This window comes from Sciurus carolinensis, chromosome 4, assembly GCF_902686445.1.
Source record: "Sciurus carolinensis chromosome 4, mSciCar1.2, whole genome shotgun sequence".
In the NCBI taxonomy this organism is placed as follows: Eukaryota; Metazoa; Chordata; class Mammalia; order Rodentia; family Sciuridae; genus Sciurus; species Sciurus carolinensis.
Genome location: NC_062216.1, coordinates 171696844 through 171702887, shown reverse-complemented (window position 1 = coordinate 171702887; position 6044 = coordinate 171696844).

Genomic DNA, 6044 nt, shown 5'->3' with positions numbered 1-6044 from the left:
AGGAAGCCCTGGTGGGGATGGGGAGGGAGGGGAGATGGAGGCGGCAGTGAGAAGGGACCTAGGAATAAACGAGATCAAAGGAGAGAAAGAGTCCCTCCCTCACTGGGTCAGCCTATACCCCGTGAGCATTCGGCTCCTGGGACACAGCTCTGAACAGAGCTTCCACCCCGGGTGCGCGGGAGCCGCACTGAGCAGCGAACGGGAAACATCCCGTGCTGCTCCCAGCGGCGGAGAGCTGCAAGGAGGGCAGGGGGCCCCTGGGCCGCGCTGGGACAGCCAAGAGTTGGGAACAGGAACAGAGGATGGTGTGTTCCTCAGGGCTGGAGCCACGTGAGGCCCGATGCTGGGGCTGGTCACCGAGGAGCGGGGCTTTGGGCAGGGGAGCCTGGATGCGCGGGACTGAGAAGGGTGAGGGGTGGGCAGTGAGACCTGCAGGACGCTCTGCTCGCCCCCACTGCAGCGCCACCGGGCTGAGCTGCCGTGCCTCTTGCTGTCTCCTGGGTGGGACAGGCACAGGCAGCTCCCTGCAGCGGAAGGGGCTGTCCCACTTGGGGTGGGTGGTCCCCAGCTCCCTGGCCCTCGGCCTGCCCAGATGCTGGGTGTGGGGTCTCCTCTTCCAGGGCAAGGGGAGGTCTGGCCATCTGGGGCTCCAGGCTAAGGGTCTAGATCTCAGGACGCCTTGGAGGAATTCTTGCCCCTGGTCCTTTGTCCTGGTCAGGACCCAGGTGTCATGCCCACGGACACTCAGCCCACCACCATCATTTCATTACTCAGTGCCATCTCTGTCCCCATTGCTGTGCCTGCCATGGGACAGGAGGCCACGCTCCTCTGCCCAGCAGCAAGCTGTCAGACGGGAACACTTCCATTGCTGTGTCAGTCACTCTGCTCTCAAAGCTTCCCTTTGAGTCTGTACCTGAGGCTCAGGCACCATTTCCCAGCACTGCACACCCCAGTTCTCCACAGCCTGTAAGCACTTTCCCGGTTCCTGTCCTGTGTTGGGATTTTCTCCTGTGGTGATAAAGTCCCCCTGCCCCTGGCTTTCCCCATGGACCCCAATTCTGAACACTGGCTCACACACCCTGCCTGCTCCCTCTGCTGGGGACAGTCTGGCAGGGATAGAGAGTAGTCCCCTGGTCCCTCTGAGGCTGCTCTGCATGGCAAACAGCTGTACCTTGTGACCACTCTTCAGGGACAACCCCAAGCTAGGATTCTGCTCACTCAGCTCCAATCCCTTGCTCCTGGTTTGTCCATGTCCCTCCAGGAGCAAGGGGTCCAGCAGCACCTCAGGATGATAGGACAGCACTGGACCTAAGTCATCTCTCACCTCCCACCTTCTGTGCATGGTCTCTCTTAATGTAGCCTCAGAAAGAATGAGCTTGACTCAAGCCACCCCTGTGGTTGGTGGCATCAACGTGGCTGTGTCCTTCCTTGGCCTGGGCTGGCCCAGTTGATAGCCCCAGAACTGATCTGGGTCAAGGTGCCCTACCTGTGCACCTGTGTTACCTATGCATGCCTGACACAGGGCACTGAGATGTTCCAGAGTGGAGGACTCATCCCAGGCTCTGAATTCAGGCTGACTCTGCTTTGAGTCCCATCTCTGCAACTCAGCATGGATGTGACCAAGGATGGCTCTCACCTCTCCCCTGCACAAATGGAGCCAATACCACACATGTTTCTTGGGATGTTTACTTGAGAAAATTGAATGCTCCTCACAGTCCATGTCAAATGATAGGGTCGGTGCTCAGAAAGGGCTGGAGGCTGGTGGGGGTGTGAAGGTACATTAAGTATGTTCTGCTGTGTGCTGGTCACCAGGTTGGGGGCATCACCACTGGGCTGCGCCTGAGCCTACAGCAGCCTCTGGGTGGGGCTAGCTGGAAGAGATACAGGGAGTGGTGAAGGAGCCCCAGTCTGTGGATGTCGGAGCCCCCATGGTCCCCACGCTGTGGCTGCCTGCCAGGTGTGCTGAGGTCATGGGTCTTCCTCTCTCCCACTGTCCCACCATGGACCTTTGCCCAAGGCAGCTGTGGCTTCCGTTCCAGCCAGGCTGAGTGCTGAAGATGAGGGCCATCTGGTGGATGTCTCCTGACACCCGAGATGCCTGCCCCAAGGAGCCACAGGGAATCCCACCCTGAGTTGACACCTCACAGAGCGTATTCAGCCCAGCATCTCAGCTGACTCTCATAGCAAGCCTGGGAGGTAGGCACTGCTTCTCTCCGGGGGAGGAAAACCAAGTTTGGTGAGGCGAGGGGTTGGGCTGGAACACCGAGTCTGTGCGGGTGACCTCTGCCCTAGCACTACCATGGCTAGATTAGGCACCCCCAGCAGATGCATCAGCTCCCAGGACTTGTGTCCCAACCACGGACCTGATCATGACAAGAGCTGGAGGTTTGGTGAGGTTAAGAAACCATCATTGCCTCTTAGTCCTTAATGTATTGGGAACGTATTTTCAAACAGTTTTTATCTGTTAGTGGCCCATAATTCAGGCATTTATGAGTTAAGCGATAAAACACACGGTTTGCTTCAAAATAATCTGCATGTGTTTGGGGTGGACGGGCTGATGTATCAGGGCTTGATACTGGATGACATGGTTAAGTTCATGACACGATTCTGATTTTGTGTACGGTTGACATTTTCATATCCAACGAGTAATTAACACTAAGACACTTAATAGTACACACAAGTAGGAGAATATGCCTCAAGACAGAACGCAAAGCAAACCCGGGGCCCCGGAGTGGGGTTACCACGAGCGCAGATGGGGAGGGCTAGAGGATCAGCCGCGCCGAGCGCTCAGCACCACGGACAGCGACCCACGGTCCAGCCTCTCAGCAGCTGGGCGCGCTCAGGCGGCGAATCCCGACGTCTGCGGAGAGCCAGAGACTTTGTAGACTCTGCTCGCGCACCTCTGGGGACAGGGTGTTCACGACTCAAAGGGAAGCCCAGGTGCTGGTGGACTCCTTAAGGGTTTCTTTGTAAAGAGCAATTGACTACGTGTTTGTTTCTATTTCTGGGATCTCTAATGGAGTCCGTCTGTTTGCATTTCCGTGCCTCCGCAGTTCCACACTGCCCCTGTTTACAGCTTTAAGCTAGGAAGCTTTTGAGTGAGCCTTAAAATCAGAAGGCATGACCCTCCAACTTTTGTTCTTTCTCAGATTTCTTTTGACTCTTCTAAGGTTCTTTGCATCTCGATTTCTGAGTCCAGTGAGATTCTGCACTGGATCCCACTGTCTGGATGGCAGTTTCAGGGGAGGGGCTTCCTAATAATGTTGGGGTTTCCATTCCATAAACCTGGCACACCTCTCCATTTCTTTAATTTCTCTCATCAATGTTTGTAGCTTGTGGTATAAAAACCTTGCTTAGATTTTCTTAGATTTATTCCAAGTACTAACTTTTTTTTTTTGATGCCATTGAAAAGTTTAACTTCCAATTGTCTCTTGCTTTTCATTTTTTGGCCTTTATATATTCCATGATCTTGCTAAACTCACTGGCTTTAGTAGCCTTTTCACAGATTTCTAGGGATTTTCTATGTTAATACAAGTGATTCTTTAGGTTTCTCTTCTAAAAAAATATGAACCTATTAAAACAACTGTGGAGGCAGAATTAGTTCTCCAAAGATGTTCACTTTTTGTTTTGGGGCTTGAACCCCTGGGGTACTCTACCACCAAGCTACATCCCCAGCCCTTTTAATCTGAGATAGGGTCTCCGTAAGTTGCCCAGGCTGGCCTCAAACTTGTGACCCTCTTACTGCAGCCTCCTCAGTGGCTGGGCTCACAGGTGTGTACCACTGTGCCTAGCAAGATGTCCATGTTCTAATCCCCAGAACCTGCGATTATGTTATAGGTCAAAGGGGAATTAAGGTTACTAATCAGCTGACCTTGGAACATGGGGATTACTGTGATTTTCAGGAGGGTCGGATGTAATCAAAGGACCCATAAAAGTGGAAGAAGGAGGCAGAAAAGTCCATGTCAGAGTGATATGTTGTGAGAAAGCCTTCCCTAGCCATGCTGCATCTGCAGATGGAGCATCAATTCCCTCCTGGAGGCTCTGGAAAGGAGTACAACATTGTCTCCTCCCTCATTTGAGTCTAGTGACACCTAGACTCCTGACCTATCTGCCTGAGTCTGTGGTCACCTGTCACAGCAGCAATGGAAACGAATACATCTGCGCAGGTACCATCATCTCCATACCACCCACCAATTGTGGCTTCTGCCACATTCTCTCTCTGGTGTGTGTATACATGTGCCTTTGCAGTAGTATCATGCTTGTGCAGCGTGTTTGGTGAAATCATTTGAAAATGAGTTGCAGACACAGTTCTTCACCCTCAAATGCTTCAGGGTGAGTCATCTGAGCAAAAACTGATTCTTTTACATACCACAGTATGGTTTTCAAATTCAGGAAATTTAAAATCACTACCATATTATTATCCAATATAGTCTATATTCAGATCCTGCAGATTGTTTCAGCAAAGTCCTTTCTGGCTGTTCTTTAATGATGCATAGTTCAATTCAGAGTCACATGTTGTATTTAGTTGTCAAATCTCTTGTCTCCTTTATCTAGAAGAACAGTTCTTTCAGCCTTTTTTTTTGGGGGTGGGGTCTTTCATGACATGAGTGTCCAAACTGACCCTCTTCATAGCTGTGCCCAGATCCTGATAGTCAGGGGCTGGGGACAGAGGCTGAGCGAGGGTGGAACTCTAGAGGACAGAAGAGTGGACATCAGGAACTTGCCCAAGTGTGGAGCCCTTCTGAGCACGGTTCACATCAATGAAGCGGGCCTGCACCTGTGGCCATGCCTGTTCTTCTGCCCACAGAAGCACACAGGGTGTCTACTCCACTCTGGAGGATACCCTTGTGTCTATGCCCCATCCATCCCTGCTGCGCCAAGTTAGCACTATTCTGACCTCTATCACTATACATGGTTTTGCTTGTCCTTGAACCGCATACAAATCAAATTCTACAATATATCATCTTTTGTGTTTGTCATTTTGACAGTGAGACTCCCTAAATTGTTTCATATACTAAGTGATTCTTTTTTGTTGCCATGTTGCAAGTCACCACTGTATGACTACACTGTACCACAAGTTGCTCAATTTTTGTCCAATGTGCTTAAACTGTTCCAGAATAGGCCTGTGGCGATCCTTTTAACTATGTCCTGTGTCCTTCTGACCTACTCCTATCATTTTTGAACACTGACTTCTCCTTTAGGTCAGCAAGATGTCATAGGTTCATCTTGTACTTTCCTCGCCCGGCCCTGGTATTTGCCTTTCTCCAAGAAACCCCGGCTCCTCTGGGTGGGGGAGTGTCCAGGAATGATTCATGCACGGGGTGTCCCTCACACTCTCGTAATCTCCTTACCTAATGGTCTTTCCAGCAAAGATAGGAAACAGATTTGTTTAAAAAAAAAATAATGATTTTATGTGGACACCTCTAGTTCCAACCCAACATCCTAGGGTTCTTCCTGCTTCCATCGTCCTCCTCTCAGTGAGAAGCAGCGCCTTGAACGTGATGCCCTCGCCATGATGCCAGTTGCTCTTAATGTCCGCTTCCTTTCCAACACACCCCCGCAAGCCCGGGGCTCAGGGTTAACGGCTGTTTTCTCTCTCGGTCCGAGTGTACACGTGGCAGGGCTGCGGGAGGGCGCAGGGCTGCTCCAGATTCCCGGTGTGCGCCCTTTCCGCGCTGCTGGCGGCAGCACCTAGAGACGGCCACTCCTCTCCTGTGCTGTCCCCGGAGGATGCTGCGCCTCGGAGACCTCGACAGTGCTGTTCCAGCTTCGAGTGCCCCGTCCCGGCGTCCAGCAGGAGCGCTGCACACGTGTGCGAAGGCTCGGACCGGGGCTTCTACCGAGCTCGGGAGTCGGGCTGTCCTCGCGGCAGCTCGCGGGCAGCGGGTCCCCCAGAGCGCCTTTCCCGGGCTCTGCTTGGCCCTGGCACCGGCGCAGCAACGTCGCCGCGGTCACCACCGGGCCTTCTCGCGGTGGCCAGCGGACGCGGGATCCGGGAGCCCCGGGCAGGTGCGCGCGGCCGCCGCTCCACGCTCCGCCGGCCG